The sequence below is a fragment of the Panthera pardus genome, unplaced genomic scaffold, assembly GCF_024362965.1.
Source record: "Panthera pardus isolate Hobbes unplaced genomic scaffold, ASM2436296v1 HiC_scaffold_11, whole genome shotgun sequence".
NCBI classification, from domain to species: domain Eukaryota; kingdom Metazoa; phylum Chordata; class Mammalia; order Carnivora; family Felidae; genus Panthera; species Panthera pardus.
The window spans coordinates 95,710,106-95,727,790 of NW_026526666.1; the positions used below are offsets into that span (position 1 = coordinate 95,710,106).

Here is a 17,685-nt window from a genome sequence, read left to right on the forward strand (position 1 = left end):
CTGGCAAGCTGAGGGCGTCCACCTTGCAGAGCATCCGCACCAGGTTTGGACAGACCTTTGGGCTAACTGGCCCTCTGTTTGGCCAGAGGGAGGGAAGGGTTTTGTTTCGTTTTGGTTTTAGTTCCGTGGAATTCAGTGTTAAAAAAACAAAAGTTGCATCATTTGAGATTGAGATATTTTCCTGCTAGAAACTTAACCCTTTCTTTCACCTGTATCGCCTTTTAGCTAACCCCAGGCACCATTCGAAACGCGGGCACTTGTGTTTAGAGTTGTTTCTATATGAGGTAGTCTCGGTCGATGCTTGGGCACATGGCTCTGCAGCTGGGTTATCTGGGTGCAAATCCTGGCTCTGTAGTCACGCTACAGCTCCTCGGGTGAGTCATTCGGTCTTGTGGAGCCTCAACTTCCTCATCTGTATAATGGGGTTATTAATAGTCCCGACCGGGTCGATGTCTGTCAAGTGCAGCAAGCAATGCGTGGCTCGTAAGTTCAGTAAAAGGAGGATCTTATTATTGAAGGAAAACTCCCAACACGAATGAAACTGTTCTGGGTCAGGGAGGGGTGGGGTGATAATGTCGCTGCTCTCGAGGCTGGGGTCACTCGGCACACCTGTGATCGGAGGGTCAAGGACATAGTCCTGCCAGTTGAACTAGACTCTCCAGGGTCTCGGCTGGCACCGGAGTACCAGCTGTGGGACTAGCGAGCCAGAGAGGCCAGGAGGAAGGCGCCAGGCTGGGATCACCCAGCTCATCCTGGATGGTGGAGCACTGTTGGGGGAGGAGAGCAAAGGGTGGAGAAATGGGGCCCACTGGGAGGGCCTGGCTCTCAGGAAAGGGGCGGGAGGGGGAAGGGTAGGTAGGAGGGGAGAGGAGGAGCACCAGCAGCCTGGGCCAGAAGCAGCTGGGCCCTGTGTCCTCTCGGCTTCTGGGGGCCTGGCTGCTCAGGAGGAAGTCATGGCCAGACGTGCTGAGTTCTGAGTTAATGCCTTTGTGGGCTGCCGGAGGCGGTGGGAACTGCCACCCGATCTCATGGAAATCCCCTGTTGATGGCGGGGGGTGGGGGGGTGGGTCCCCCTGTGCTGGAACTCTCCTCTGGCTCCAGCCTTTTACTTATTCATTCTTCCTTCCTTCCTTTCTTCCTTCCTTCCTCCCTTTCTTTCTTTCTCCCTTCCTTTCTTCCCTCCTTCCCTCCTTCCTTCTTTTTCTTTCTTTCTTCGAAACATAATTTACATTTAGTGAAGTGCAAAACTCTTTAAGTGGACAGCTCGATGGGTTTCTACCCATGTACAGTCACCACCCAGATCAAAATCTAGAGCATTCCCAGGACCCAAGAAGGCTGCCCCAAACCCTTTCCCGGTTCAAGACTCCCCAAAGTCACCCCAATTCTAACCTTTATCACCTTCAACTACTATTCCCTACTTTTGAACTTCAAATGCACAGAATCATAACAGTGTGTATCCTTTTGTGACTGACTTCTTTCAACATTCTATCCGGGTTTTCGTATACCTGTCCTCCATTCTTCTTACCTGCTGTATAATATTCCACTGTATGAATGTCCCATTATGTATGTTTTTATTTGCTTCCTTTCTGGCTTGGGGATATTATGAATAAAGTAGCTGTGAACATTTTTGCACCTGGCTCTTGGTGCCTAGAAGCCCTTGTTTCTGTCAGGCATACAGACGTGGTTCCAGCCCTTTTATTTTATTTCATTTTTGAAAAATGTTTATTTATTATTGAGAGAGAGAGTGAGACAGAGAGCAAGTGGGGGAGGGGCAGAGAGAGAGGGAGACACAGAATCCGAAGCAGGTTCCAGGCTCTGAGCTGTCAGCACAGAACACGACACAGAGCTCAAACCCGTGAACCGGGAGATCATGACCTGAGCTGAAGTTGGACGCTCAACTCACTAAGCCACCCTGATGCCCCGGTTCCAGCCCTTTTAGACATTCTTTTAGCAAATGCTCCAACACAGGCACCAGGGTGGCTCAGTCGGTTGAGCATCTGACTCTTGATTTCTGCTCAGGTCATGATCTCACAGTCGTGGGATCGAGCTCTGTGTCAGGCTCTGTGCCGAGCTGAGCATGGAGCCTGCTTTGGATTCTCTGTCTCTCTCTCTCTCTCTCTCTCTCCCTCCCCTGCTTGCACTCTTTCTCTCTTAAAAAAAAAAAATTAAAACAAGAGAGAAAGAAAATGCTCCAAGATAAGGAAATCGGGAACTAGTGTGTTTCCCTCCCCGCCTCTCCCCTCCCCCTGCACAGCCGCCTCGGGGTTGCAGGCGTGAGAGTCTGAGAAATGGAAAGGAGACAGAGGCACCACGGCAGCCACATCCAGAAGAAGATGTAAAAATATGTTGGCCACTTGCCAAGAGCATTTCCCCTTTCAAAAACGTCATCTGACCTTGTGCTGGCAATGTACATAGAGATCTTCTGAAACCTGGAAGAAAGTTCTACTCATTCTCCTGCTGATGGTGCCTGTTGAGTCTTGAAAGTAGCTCAGGAATTCAGAGATGAGTGAATCCATTTCTCCCATTTTACAGATAGGAAAACTGATGCCCAGAGAAGGGACTTACCGAAAGCCTCATAGCCGGTGACATGACAGGGCCAGGGACACAAAGATTCCTGGCCTCTAGCGGCCTCCTCTGCAAACTGGGAGGAAGGGAGGGGCGCCTGGGTGGCTCAGGCAGTTAAGCGTCCAAGTCCTGGTCTCAGCCCGGGTCTTGATCTCAGGGTCCTGAGTTTGAGCCCCAGGTTGGGCTCTGTGCTGAGTGTGGAGCCTACTTTAAAAAAAATTGCAGATTGGGAGAAAGGGATTATATTCATTGGCCTTTCCCAGTGCCTATCTGCCAAATGGGAACTGTTGTCCCAAGAGTTTAGCGTCTTCTGGTCAGTCACCCTTCCATGATTATTGGATGTCAGATTCTAGATTTACTCTATTCAACCTTGACCGCCTACCATGTGCCAGCTATGGTTTTCATTTCTGGGCACACAGCAGGAGAGGAAACAGACCAGCATTCCTGCTCTCATATAACTTGCATCTCCCAGGGGAGAAGACCAATAAACTCAGAAATAAGTACAGAGAGTGAGGTGAGTTGGAGAAAGATCAGTGCTATCAATTAAATTTTTTTTAATGTTTATTTCTTTTTGAGAGAGACAGAGACAGAATGCAAGCAGGGGAGGGGCAGAGAGGGAGGGAGACACAGAATCCGAAGCAGGCTCCAGGCTCTGAGCTGTCAGCACAGAGCCCGACGCGGGGCTCGAACCCACGAACTGTGAGATCATGACCTGAGCTGAAGTCGGACGCCCAACCGACTGAGCCACCCAGGTGCCCCAATCAGTGCTATAAATTAAAGCAGGAAAGAGGAGGAAATGTTGGAGGCTTGGGGGACAGGGAGGGTGGGAATTTTGAACACAGTGGTCAGGGAAGGTGACATTCAGAAGCCCTGAAAGAGGTGGCGGGTGCAGTGGTGAGGGGGGCTGTGGGACGGGGAGAGTGTTCTGGGCAGGGGGACAGCAAGTGCAAAGGCCCTGAGGCAGGATCCTGGCGGTAACTGGGGAACATTAAGGATGGTTTGGTGGGAATGAGTCGAACGAGTGGGAGGGGTATGGAACATGAGGTCAGAGAGGCGAGGGGCAGAGGGCAGAGGGGCCGTATAGGTGGCTATAAGGACTTTGGCTTTTATTCAGTGACATACAGAGCCTACAGAGTTTCCCTCAGAGGAGTGACAAGATCTGACTTAACATTTCTAAGGGGAGTTGGCTGCTATGTGGAGAACAGATGGAGACAAGGACAGAAGCAGGGAGACCAGTTAAGAGTCTGTGACAACAATCCAGGGACAGATGGGGGGGGGGCTTGGCAGGCGGGGACAGCGGAGGGAGGCATGGAGTTTTGAAGGCAGCACCCACCAGACTTCCTGGCCAGTTCATATCCATCTTAATGCAAGACCCCCTGGGATGCAGAGCAGGTGCGCTTTGCAAAGAAGCAAAGCACTGAGTTTCAGGTAGAAGGTCTTCTCCATCCTTCCAGATCCCTCCTTCAGGTTTCCTTCCCCAAAGTCAGCCAGGGAAAGGTCTCACTGTGTCCTCCCCCAACACGGGCCTGAGCCGTTCAAGCAAGTAAGTGTGTGTGTGTGTGTGTGTGTGTGTGTGTGTGTGTGAGAGAGAGAGAGTTTGGGGCAGGGGAGGTCACTTTGATTCTTCTTCTCCTGTCCTTTATCCGCACCCCAATTTCTCTTTCCTCTGGGAGCTGTTGTGACAAAGCCCCCCCCTCCCCACCCCCCACTCACCGGGGCTCTAAGCACCTGTGCTGCCTGAAGACGCTCCAGCCCCACTGACCTTTCTCCTTTGGGCCCCAAGACTTCCACCTCTGCTCTCTGCCTTCTCTAAAAATATATATATATATTTTTTTTAATTTTTAAATTATATATTTAATTAATTAATTAATATTAATAATTAATAAATTATATATATATATTTTTTAATTTTTAAATTAATTTTGAGATAGAGGAAGAGAGAGCAGGGGAGGGGCAGAGAGGGAGAGGGAGGGAGGGAGAGAGGATCCCGAGCAGGTTCTGCACTGTCAGCAAAGAGCCCGACGTGGGGCTCAAACCCATGAACTGTGAGATCATGAACTGAGCGAAGTCGGGTGCTCAACCCACGGAGCCACCCATGTGCCCCTCTGCTTTCTTTTTAACACTGCAATTTGTAATGATTTACTTCTTTGTTTACTTACTGGGTGTCTGGCCTCTTGTGCTGTAAGGCAGGGAATGGGTTGGTCCTGTTCACTCTCAATTCCCCAAGTACTAAGCTCAGCGCCTAGAGGGACAGATTAGCGGGGAAGTCAGCAGTGCCTCTGAGATGGCCAGAGTGACCCCCACCTCCTGGTAGTCCCAGCTTAGCCATCCCTTCCCACACTGAATGGAGCTGGCCCTGTGTGACCAAGAGTGTGAGGGTGACACATGGGGGTGACAGTATGTGCCTTCCATGCTATATATATGTATATATGTATTTATCATACGTGAGGCTTTTAAAGGCTATTTCCTTCCTCCCTTCCCCCCTTCCTCCTTCCTTCCCTCCCTCCTCCCTTCCCTCCTTCCCTTCTTCTCTCTTTCCTTCCTTCCTCCCTCCCTCCCTTTAGATGCATATAAAATCTCCCGCTGGTTCTGTTGCATTGAACCCTAATACACAGGTATCGAGGATTATGAACTCTAAAGCCAAATTACCTGGGTTCAGATCCCAAGTCTCCCAATTACCTGCTCTGGGACTGTGGACAATTTCTTAATCTTTTTGCCTTGGTTGCCTCATTATAAATAGGAATTACACCGACCCCATTGGTTTGTACATATTAAATGAATTTTTAAGCGTGAAAGCAGCTAGAACCTGGCAAACACTCACTATGGGGCTGTTCGCTACAGCCCTTTTACTTAGCACACAATAGGTGCTCAATAAATATTCTCCAAATGGATGGCTGGCTAGTGAGCGAGAGGGGCCAAGGGTCCTTGTATGCCAATTCCTTCCCGGGGGTTGCTTCCGAGTTCAAGTCTTTATAGGTAGGAGGGCTTTCAAAGAACATTTTCTGTCCTCCTCCTTTTCACATGCCTACTCAAAAACGATTCATTGTTTGTCTGAAATTCAAATTGAACCGGGCATTACATTTTCCTTCATTTTCTCTCGAGACCCTAAACGTGCCACATCTTCTCGGAGGCTTAGTGAGGTCACCTCTGTGTGATGGGCACTCGTGTGTGTCCGCTCGGCCAGGCTCTGCCCGTCAGTTACACATCTTGCCTTGACGGCCCCTCAAACTCCTTGCAATAAATTTCCGAATACATGCCTTCTACTGATTCTGGTCCCCTGGTTGGGACCTGAGCTATGCAGCCCGCTTCTCCCACACGTGCATGGCAGGGCTTTGGTCACCTGCATGGCTGGGTTCCTTCAGCTTTCAGCTCTAAAGTCCTACAGTTCTAGGATTAGGTTGATGGAAACCGAGTCCCGAGTAGGGGTGGGGAATGAGGGTTTCAGCTCAGAGGAGAGACCGATTGCAGGTGGAATGTCGTGACTTTAACTACTCGAGGGCTAGGGTCGCCGATGCTTGTTGCTTTTCTGGCGGCCTGGCATCTGTCTCCCCCCCCCCCCCCCGCCATTCTCATGTCCTTTTGGGGGGATTACTCATCTCCTCTGTGCACAGTCCGGTAGAAAGGAAGGTACTTGGGGGCTCCGCCCTCCCACAGCCACGGCGGTGGGCACGTGACCCAATCAGATGCTCCCCTTCTGGATCTGAAGTTGAGCAGACCCATCCATCCAGCGATGCCCTGGGAGCGCCTTCCAGTAAATTCCCTCTTGCAAAAGCCAGGCAGGGCTGGTTTCTGCTACTCATTTCCTTCTTTACTGGTGTCCTTTCCACTAAAATGTAAACTCCAGGGCAGTGGGGACTGTCTGGTCCAGTGCAATATTCCCAGTGCCTAAAACAGTGCCTGGCACCTAGCATGTGCTCAATTAAATGCTTGTTGAATGAATAGACAATAGTCAGGCCTGAAGGGGAGGCCGATTCCCGAACAATGGCTAATAGTTTGACCTCATGAGGCAGATTGTGGGGGTTTCTCTCCCGAAAAAGTGGGATAATGTTACCTATCTCCCGAGGTTATCAGGACAAATAGGTTGGTGTCACTGAAATGCTTACAATAAGGCCTCGCATAGGGGCACCTGGGTGGCTCAGTCGGTTAAGCATCCGAATCTTGATTTTAGCTCAGGTCATGATCTCGTGGCTGTGGAGTGGAGTCCCACGTCGGGCTCTGCACTAAGCATGGAGCTTGCTTGGGATTCTCTCTCTCTCTCTCTCTCTCTCTCTCTCTCTCTCTCTGACCCTCTCCCACTTACACTCACTATCTCTCTCAAAATAAATAAATAAAAATTAAAAAAAAAAAAGTAAGTCCTAGCATAGAGGAAGCACTATAAAATTATAATCAGCTATTGCTGTGAGCAGGGTACCAGCTACCCTCTTCACTTAGGGCTCATCAGGGACTGTGCTAGAATCCTGATACACGTGATCTTGTTACTTTCACACCTTAAACTTTCCAACCTTGCGAGGATGTGGGGAGGATGCATTCACTCGCTGTCCATACTCTCTCCTTTCTTTCCCGGAGGCAGCCACCCAAGGCTTCGGCGGGCACCGGCTGGGCACAGCAGGCAGGAAGGATGGGAGGTCTGGTCCCGTGTCCCTCCCCGTGCCTCCAGCGGAATGGGGGGCAGCCCCAGCCGTGTTGGCTGCTGGCAGAGCTCAGTGTCCCGAAGTTCCAGAGGTTTCCAGTTCCAGTTAGTACACAATCCAAAAGAGGGTGACCAACCTGCACTGGTTTGCTGAGACTTCCTTGGTTTCAGCATATTCCGGGAAGTCCCGTATTTCGGGAGCCTCCTCAGTGCTGGGCAAATTGGGACGGTTGGTCATCCTAATCCAAGATGACCTAGAGGGTGTCCTGACATGTGAGCAGTTCACGGCGATGGAGAATAAGCACAGCCAGGCAGGCGGCTGGCACCTGGGAAACTCGTCATCAGGTGGCAATGGCCTCGTCGCTGGTAGGGGGCTCAGGGGCAAGAGCCCAGCATGGGTACGGTCCGGGGTGAGCTTGGGTATCAGGTGAATATATTAGCATGTCTTTGTCATTTGCAAGTCCCAAAACAAAACAAGACGCCAATTGGCTTAGGGAGAAAAGAGAATGTGAAGTCCAGGACTATAACAGCTTCAAGTATGGCTGGATCCAGGTGAATGAAATGATGTCATCTAGATAACGTCTCTCTCCATCTTTTGGCTTTCCTTCTTTTCTGTGCTGCCTTATTCTCAAACAACTTCTCTCTCATCTTGGTGGCTCTGGCTGGGTAAGACTGACACCGTCCGAGGATTAAGGGGGAGAGTGGGAGATTCTCTTGGCCAACAATTTCAATATAAGCTCACTTTTGGCTCTGACTGGGTCACATGCTCATTGCTGAACCAATCACTGGGGGGCAGGTAGGGGAATGAAACACTACTCTGATTGGCTTAGCGTAGCTCCCATGCTCTACCCAAACCTGAGGGTCTTGGCACCTGGGTTATGGGGACAGGTGGGCTGAATTTGCCCCCGTGACCGAATACAAATGAGGATAGTAATAATGGTAATACCAACACCAATAATAACAGCAGCCAGCATTTACATAGCTTGCTCTGCTCTCGGCGGTAACGAGGAGGGAGGACGTCTGGGAACGAGGCTGGATACCTCTAAGAAGTTGTTTTGGGAAACTCTTACATTGGATGGGAAGTTGGATTAAAATGTCAGTGATGTTTAATCTCGGCTGCACGTGAGGAACACCTTTTGAAGAATCACACGAGCTCCACCAATGGAATAGTAATCTCTGGGGGCGGGACCCTAACATTGTTTCTACCAGGTGTTTCTACCATGCCTCACCTCCAGGATTAAGAACGACCTAGCTCAGTGTGTCTAGGGTAGAACAGCCGTGTGTTTTGTTTTTTAATTTTTTAAAAATGTTCATTTATTTTTGAGAGAGAGAGAGCATGAGTGGGAGAGGGACAGAGAGAGAAGAGGAGACACAGAATTCGAGGCAGGCTCCAGGCTATCAGCCCAGAGCCCGACGCGGGGCTTGAACTTGTGAACCACAGATCATGACCTGAGCCCAAGTCAGAGGCTTAACTGGCTGAGCCACCCAGGGGCCCCTTGGAGCATGTGTTTTAAACATCCATTCAGGTGTTTCCTATGCTCGAGGACCCCTGAACGAGGGCTCTGCTTTCCATCATGGCTTGGCGCCTTGAGGTCAACAGATAAGGCTGCTTCTGGCTTGAGGTGACTGATCTGGGTGCACCTCTGAAGGCCTTCTGAAGGCTGAGGGGGGTGAATCTCTCAGGACCTTTTCACCATTTGGCAATGGGAACTTAATCCAAGGTCTTTTTAATGCATCTCTGAATCTTTTTTTTTTTTTTAATATTTTTTATGTTTATTTATTTTTGAGAGGGAGAGACAGAGAGAGAGACAGAGAGACAGAGTGGGAGCGGGAGAGGGGCAGAAAGAGAGGGAGACGCAGAATCTGAAGCAGGCTCTGTGCTCTGAGCTGTCAGCCCAGAGCCTGACACGGGGCTCAAACCCACGAACCGTGAGATCATGGCCTGAGCTGAAGTCAGACGCTTAACTGACTGAGCCCCCCCAGGCGCCCTGAATCTCTGAATCTTTAAAATTACCCTAGGCCCCTTAGAAGGACTCGGGTTTAAATTTTTGATAGTGTCATTTTCCCATGAAATTCGTGGTATCCTTCTTCCCTGGAAGGTTTTAAATTTGATCTTGCCCCTTACATTCACTTAAGAATCACTTCTCCCCTTCCAGGTGTAGAGTTCTATCCACTGGGAGCTTCTTTAACAGGATGGCTGCCTGGGGGAGAAAAAGGTATTCTGTCCTTATGCCCTCCCCCAATGGCATTACCAGTGACGATTAAGCACGGAGTGCTCCTGTTTGAAATATTCAAGAAAGCTTTATGGGAGCTGGCCAGTCCGCACCTAACCAGCCGGTTACATTCCAAAGGTGTTTTGATAGTTGTGTGAACTGGGAATCAAAATCTGTTTTCTTATAGCGACGATGTTATCAAGGCCAAGGTGGTTTTGCAAGCTAGCCCACAAATATCTGTTCAATTCGCATGAATAATTATAGAACTACGTGAATAACTTTTCACTCCTGTTACTTATCTGAGGTTATAGATGGGAAAAAACGGAAAACCGATTCCAGAGTTAATAGAACTTGCATCATTAGAAAAATATTTACATCTCCCTCTTAATTTGTATGTTTTGGGCACAGGACGTTTATCTCTTTTCCCATCTTCTGTCTTCCGAGGCTATGCTGTTTCCCGAGCCAGAATGATGTTAGTACAGCAAATGGGTGGAGTGTGATAAAACACATCTGTCAGGTGGCAGGGGGAGTGGCAGTCATTACTGGGGCCCCACTTCTTGAAAAGTGGGTCTCTGAGGGAGGGAGCCAAACCATAAGAGACTCTTAAAAAATTGAGAACAAACTGAGGGTTGATGGGGGGTGGGAGGGAGGGGAGAGTGGCTGATGGCACTGAGGAGGGCACCTGCTGGGATGAGCCCTGGGTGTTGTATGGAAACCGATTTGACGATAAATTTCATATTTAAAAAATATGATACAAATAATAATCATTAAAAAAAAAAGAAAAGTGGGTCTCTGAAAAGGAGACACCTCTGGACAAAGGCACAGAGTGGGGGGCTGGGGAGCGGGCCTGGGGATGCCCCACCCACCCCCACCTTCCTGGGGAGTGCAGTCCAGCTGCACCACCAAGTTCAGGGTCAGTCCGGCAGAGTGCTCTAATGGGAACATCACCACCTTTTCTAGAACCCCCCACTGTCGGGGCTGGAAGGGCCGCGTTGCCCACAGGCTTTTATTTCCGGATGAGAGGCTGAGACCAGCGAGGGTCGCGGCTTCCATGCCTGGGATCACACAGCAAATGGGAGGCGGTGGTGACCCTAACACGCGCCCTCTGGCCGATGGCGCAGGGCCCTTTCCGCTCTGACCACCGCCCCCCTCCTTTCCCCTATGGTTTTCTCAAACTCGGGTTCAGGAGGGCAGCTGTCACCCCCTCACACAGATGGAGCCCCCCAGAGAGCCCCAGGAGGCCAGGGCGCCCCTGCTTGTGGCCTTTCCTGTGCCTCTCGTGCCCCGTGAGAGCTCCTCTCACCCTTCAGGAATGTTTGCTCATAGTCTTCCTTGAGTATAATGTCAGCCCCTCGAGGGGGAGGGAGCAGGTCCCACTTGCTTCCTTATTGCCCAAGGCGACTCCCCTGATAACACCTGATGCTGACTCGGGATAAGCATTTGATGAATGAATACACGAACCGTCTCCCCACCGCCACCTGCCCCCTCCCAGCTAGCACCTGCTGAGGTCTAGCGCATGGGTGTATGACCATGACCAGCTCAGCCGTGACCCCTATGTGACGTAGATGGTATCTGAAGGACTCTGCCCCTCGGGGAACTCCCCTGCCTGGGTCTCCTCCAGCCCCCCAACGACCCCGGGGAGAGAAAGGTACAACTAGTCTCATGCCCCTTTTCTGGCCGAGGTGACTGGGACTGAGGTATGGTCCAGGCAAGGTCATGCAGGTAGGAAGTGGTGGGTGGGGCCGACCTTGGAGGCCGGTCTCTGGACCCCGAATCGGGGCCCAGTTGGCTGTGCACCTGCGAGAAGCTGGGCTGGCGGGGGGCTGATGTAAGCGGGCCTCGCGTGCAGAAGGACCTCCTGTCAGGGCCGAATCGCGGCCCTCGTGTTCTAGGTTGTAACCCGGCGTGACGAGCGACCTCCCGTCGTGTCTGCTGGGTTCTAAGAAGCAGATCACGCTCCAGGGGAGGGGGTTTCAGCAGAGCAGGACCACCAGGAGGCGGGGCTGACGGGAGCCGCTTCAGTAGCTGCCCGCCGGGCCTGGGGCACCCCGCTCTGCCGTCGGGGCGGCAGAAGGATCTGGCAGAGTCGAGTTTGACGCCAGGTCGTCTTCCTCTTACCCGGCGACCGGACTCCACCTCACTTAGCATCTTCCCTAAAACAGAGGTTGCTTCCCTCACCTGCCCCCCGCCCCCCCCCCCCCCCGCCCGGGGCTGAGCAGGGCACCGGGGGGGGGGGGGGGGGGTGGTTAATGGACCTTGCCCCGTTGCTTCCCAAGGCTGCTGCTGTCACAGACACCAGGAACGCGGTGCCTTGCACAACACGATGCGTTCCGTTTCCGTTTTGCAGGCCAGAGTCTGACGCGGGCCTCCCTGGGCCGAAGATCCCGGTGCGGGCACAGCTGCGCTCCTTCCGGGGGAGCGTCCGTTTCCTTGCCTTTTCCAGCAGCTAGAGGCTCCCCCGTTCTGTGGCTCTGGGTGCGAACCCTGCCAGAGTGGCACCTCTCTCTGCGCCCTCCTCTTCCGTCCCCCTCGCCCCCTTCTAGGCCCCTCGCAGATAATCCTGGAATAGCATCATCTTCCCAGTTTAAAGTCACCTGATCAGCAGCCCGATTCCATCAGCAATCTGCGTGCCCCTTTGCCGTGTACCCTAAAACGGTCACAGGCTCCGGGGATGAGGGTGTGGGAGTGCCCTGAGGGTGTGGGAGTGCCCGGGGGCCCGCCGATGTGCCCCCCCGTGGAGTCCTTCCATGCATTTGCCTTCCTTTGCCCCGAGGGTCCCCCCCTTCCCACACGCAGGCTGCCTGATGGCCCCTGTGGTGTCCTGGCACAGAGGGAGAGGCCCCTTTGGCATGCCCAGGGGCCAGGAGGAAGCCTCATTTATTGTCCAGGAGCAGGAGAAGGCAGGTGGCTGGACAAGGTGAAGTTTATGGCCGTTCTTCAGGTGCCGCAAGGGTGTATCTGCCTCCCTCAGGCGGCCCACATGGTCCCATGGGGCTGTTTTATAGCCTTCTCTGCCTGGGAACAATGGCTGCAGAAAAAGTACCCTACCCTGCTAGCTCCCAGCCTGTCCTTGCTCCTAGGGCCACCCACCTGGGAACTGCCCAAGCCTCGGCTGTCATCGGCCCGGTTCCTCAGCCCCCCTCCAGCACTGTGCCCTGCCTGGGAGGGAATCCTCGGGGGTGGGGGTGGGGGGCAACAGCTATTCTGATTTGCCCTGAGCCCCGCTTCCAAATCTTGCCTGTCCCGCTGAAGATGTGTTTCTGGTCTTCTGTGAGGGGAAACAAAAACAAAAGACCTTTCCCACCAAGAGCCGCCCTCTTTGGGCGCAGGGAGGGGGCGGGGATAACAGCGGGCACCGGCCCACAACCCCCGCCCCCGCGTGGGCCTGGTGGTCTGGGCTGAGCTGGGCCGGGCCGGCAGGGGACGTAGAGTCTCGCCATCTAGTGGTGGGTGGTGGAACTGGGAGCTGCAAAGGCTCCAGACTCCTCCCTACCAGGCTGAGTCCTCCCTGGAGGGGAGAGGTGACTCCAAGCCCTGGTTGTTCCCGAGGAGGTTTTTTAAACATAGGAATTTTCAAGCCCTACCCCACACCTCCTGCATCAGAAAGTCTGAGGCCTGAAAATCTGCAGTTTAGCTTTAGAATGTGGATCCCCAGGACTTACCTCTAAACTAGGTTTGGGATAGGATTTGGGAATCCCAAGTTTTCCTTCCTTCCTTCCTCCCTCCCTTCCTTCCTTCCTTCCTTCCTTCCTTCCTTCCTTCCTTCCTTCCTTCCTTCCTTCTTAACCACATTTACTGGCTTACATAAATATTTGAAAACGAATCCATCTGTCTTCCCTTTCTGTATCCTCGACACAATGTATTATAGTTTTTAATAAACAAATAGCTGTAAATATCCATAAGGAGAAAATGAATTTTAAAATATGAGAGAGAGAGGTCAATAAGTTGCCAAACAGGTCAGCCACTGAAAGGACTATTTTTTTTTTTCCTGAAGATTAAGCCGCTGATTTGCACATTTTACGAAAATAAATTTCATCTATAAAAACAAGCTAGTTTATAACTGGATCTCACCTCCAGTTTTGACAGTTGGAGTTTTTACATAAAAGCTGCAGAATTTCAACGAAAGAACAAAGAAAAGATTCAGACAGAAGTTTATTCTATCAACTTCAGCAAACAAAGAATGACTGCATGTCAATTTATGTGAGTCCTCTGGCCCAGAATTTACTTCCCTTTGGAAATACCTGTGACCACACTTCTGTATGTCATCATAGCTTCTAGTGGGAATTAGTCTGGTTTTTTTTTTTAATTTTTTAATTTATTTTTTAATTTTTTGAGAGACGGAGAGTGAGCGAGCACGCACATGCGAATGGGGGAGCGGCGGAGGGAGGGGGAGACGTGGAATCTGAAGCAGGTTCCAGTCTCTGAGCTGTCAGCACAGATCATGACACGGGGCTCAAACCCACAGACCGCGAGATCATGACCTGAGCCGCAGTCAGACGCTTCACTGACTGAGCCACCCAGGCGCCCCGGTACATAGTCTGTTCTTGATGAAGACAGAATGCACAGATGTGGCCTGTTGCCTGATCCCTGGGTAATGGCGACCGTGACAAGACCAGGGAGATACATGAAGACATTTCTCCTTTTCTTGAACCGTCAGGTCAACTACAAAGCGATGACGTCCGTAGTATAATAGGGTATCTGCGAAGGTAAAGTTATATCCTGCAAGTGGACTGTGCCTTCAAGATCTGAATTACGGCCCTTCGACGGAGTGTGGACATCGTCCTTCCCGGAGCGTCCGTCTACTCGAGTTACCCTGCACCCCAAACCCGGCTGAACTATTGCTTTTCCCTCTGCGGGGCTCACCAGCAAACATTCTTTGCGGGCCGGCCCGACAAGACGAGCCGCTTTGGCAGTCAGTCCGTTAGACTTGGACCATTGCTCGTTCGAAGAACTGAAATCCTGCGCTCGCCCTGAGCTCTGTGTTTGCTGCCTTCACTCAGTTCCGGGGGCTTCTCCGGCAACGTCAGCTCCGGGGCCCCCGCTGTCTTCTGCAGGGAACCCAAATTCTTTTCTTTTTTTAAGTTTATTGATTTATTTTGAGAGAGAGAGAGACAGGCAACGCACACATGAGCGGGGGTAGAGGCAGAGAGAGAGAGAGAGAGAGAGAGAGAACCCCAAGCAGGCTTCTCGCTGTCAGCTCGGAGCCAGACTGGGGGCTCAAACTCACGAACTGTCAGAGTATGACCTGAGCCACAATCAAGAGTGAGACGCTTAACTGACTGAGCCTCCCAGGTGCCTCTGGAATCCAAATTGTTAATAAAGTATTATTTTTTAAAGTTTTATTTATTTTGAGAGAAAGAAAGAATATGAGTAGGGGAGGGGCAGAGAGAGAGGGAAAGAGAGAGAGAGAGCATCTCAAGCAGGTTCCCGGCTGTCAGTGCAGAGCCTGATGTGGGGCTCGAACTCATGATCTGTGAGGTCATGACCTGAGCCAAAACCGAGAGTTGGATGCTCAACCGACCGAGCCACCCAGGTGCCCCTGGAATCCAAATTCTTAACCAGGCTTCTCTAGTAACTCCTATGGGCAGCTTGAAGTCAACGCCACTGACACAGTGGCCACAAGTTAAATGAGACAACTGTGACATGTGGATTTTTTTAAGAAGCTGGTGCTACATTTGGTCATATTACTAGAAGCATAGCCCCCAGGTTAGGGGAGGATATGAGATAATGGTTACTATCTGGGTTCAAGTCCTACTTTTGCTACTCCCAATTGTGTAAACCGTGGGCCAATGCCTACACTTCTTCCTGCTTCTGTAGAGTGGAGATAAGGGTACCTGTCTGTCAGGGTTGTTTGAAGGACTCGAAGAGATCATGTACGAAGCACTCAGCACAGGGCCTGCCCTTAGGAATGAGTCACACTGCTCAAGTCTGTCGGCAACACTGTGTCTGATTTCAGGAACATGTTTATAGAGGGAATGTCCGGAGGTAGGGGGGCCGGAAGAACTGAGGGGCTGGGAGGATGCTTGAGGGTCTATAACCGGGGCAGGGGACAGAGGTGTCTGGGGAACAAGGGGTGTGTGGTGCTTAAAAATACCAGTCGAGGGTCTAGTGTGCGAGACGGAACGGGGATCAGGGGGCATCGTGCGTGAGCAAACGCCTGCAAACCCCTGGAGCTGGGAAGGGAAAGGACCGACTCGCGGGCTGGTGGCTTCGCTGGAAGCCCTTCAGGCGGACGCCGAGCGAGATCTCTGTTCCCCAGAGCAAGCGGTTTCCGGTGCGGTGCCTCTGCCCCTCGCGGAGCGTGGTCTGATCGTGGGGGAAACACAGACACGCATCTGTTGCAATAGTTGTTTTCATACTTATTCATGTACTTGGCACACACACGCACACACGCGCGGGACACATCCGTACACACGTACGTTTGTGCGTATGTTTCTGTCGTAGAAAAAATCAGGCCGGCGTCTTGGGCCTGTGGTTTCACAGAAGCGGGTGGCAACGTCCCATCAGGCCTGAGCCAAATTTGAATTACAGTAAGGGGGCGCCTGGGGGGCTCAGTCGGTTAACTTCGGCTCAGGTCATGATCTCACAGTTCGTGGGTTCAAGCCCGGCGTCAGGCTCTGTGCGGACAGCTCAGAGCCTGGTGCTGCTTCGGATTCCGTGTCTCCCTCTCTCTCTGCTCCTCCCCGACTCATGCTCCGTCTCTGTCTCAAAAATAAACAGAAAACATTTAAAAATTAAAAAAAAAAAAAACAGCCGAACTTTGGTTTGCACGCAGAATTCGTTCTGGAAACGTGCTCGTCATCCAAAGCGCTTGTGTATCAAAGCGAATTTCAGAACGATCGGCTGAGTTGTGATCATGTGACGTTTGGCATCACGTTCGACTCGTGTTGCAAGACATCGCTCGTCTATCAAGCGAAAATGTATTAGAAACCTTTGCTGGTCTCGCGGCACCCTCGCTGAACGAGTTACTCGCGATCCAGGGTTTTACCGTACGTGTACATGAAGTGTTACGGACTGAACGTTTCTTCCCCTCCCACATCCACATGTTGGACCGTCACCCCCGGCGTGATGGTGTTTGGAGGGGGCCCTTTGGGAGGTGGCGAGGTCATGCGGGTGCAGCCGCCACGGATGCCACGAGTGCCCTTAGAAGGGAGACCCCCGAGAGCTCCCTCGCCCCTCCTGCCAGCCAGGATGATGGACGCCACGAGAAGGGGGCCGACTGCGGTCCTCACCAGACCCCACCCCACGGCCTCCACGCTCCGGGTGCCTCTGGCGCCCTTAGCAAGCCAGCCCGAGGCCGCCGATGACTCTGATGCTGGAGTTCGCGGGCTGAAGTGGCCACGAAACCACGGGTGGATCCGGGGAGGAAAAGAGCAAACGAATCCGCCTTTATGGACCCTTGCCCACCTGACACGCATCTGTGGTCGTCTCCTCCCCTTGCCTTGTTTGGATTTTGCCCCTCACACCGGCTTCCACGTTACAGGTTTCCTTCTGTCCGCTACTTGGGGCCGGAGACTGGTCCCCGGCTCTCCCTCGGATGGTGCTACGTGCCTGTCTGCGTCTGCGGGGCTCCTGGCAGAGCCCTGCCCTGGTGTCCTAGGCTCAGTGTTGTCAGGGTGATACCTGCTCCATCCTTTCGGCTCTGGACTGACCTCTACCGCGAGCTACAGCCGGAGGGGCCCTGCCCGGCGGGGACAGAGGGGCCCTGAAACCCCAGCAGGAAACCAGAAGCGAGGGGGGGGGCCATCCCTTGGGGCGTCCAGTCGGTGGCGTGGTGGCCAAGAGACACAGGGCAGCGTCATCCCCACAAATGCAACGTCACAGGCTCCAGGGAGGGCATCTCTAGCTAGGAAGAGTCGGTCCGTTAAAAAAGAAAAAGGATTTAAAATTATTTCATTCTTCCGTGTTGTTCTACGTGCTGCAGACAGTGCTTGGCATGCAGCGGGAGGCTGTGTGTGCACCCACGTGTGCGTGGGTACGTGCATGCACACGGCAGGTAGGAGTTAGGGGATGGGACGGAGGCACTTTGGGGTCAAGCCCGGTGGACAGGCGGTCGCTTAACTAGGCTCTCTGAAGGGTCGAGGGACTGAAACCCAGTTCATGTTGACGTAAGCCCCTGGGTGCGTGGGGGGGGAGAGAGTGTTACGGGCTGGTGGGTCCACCCTGCCAATTCACGTGTTGCAGCCCCAACCCTCAGCACCTCAGAATGCACTGTTCTTGGAAATAGGGTCTTTATGGAGGTGATTAAGTTAAAATGAAGCCGGTAGGGTGGGCGCT

General features: G+C 52.3%; 1 pseudogene; it reads right to left on the reverse strand.

The window, feature by feature from the left end:
* Window positions 1–13,666: 13,666 nt before the first annotated feature.
* LOC109273879 (eukaryotic translation elongation factor 1 epsilon-1-like) lies at window positions 13,667–16,517 on the reverse strand (annotated as a pseudogene).
* Between the last annotated feature and the right edge of the window lie 1,168 nt (window positions 16,518–17,685).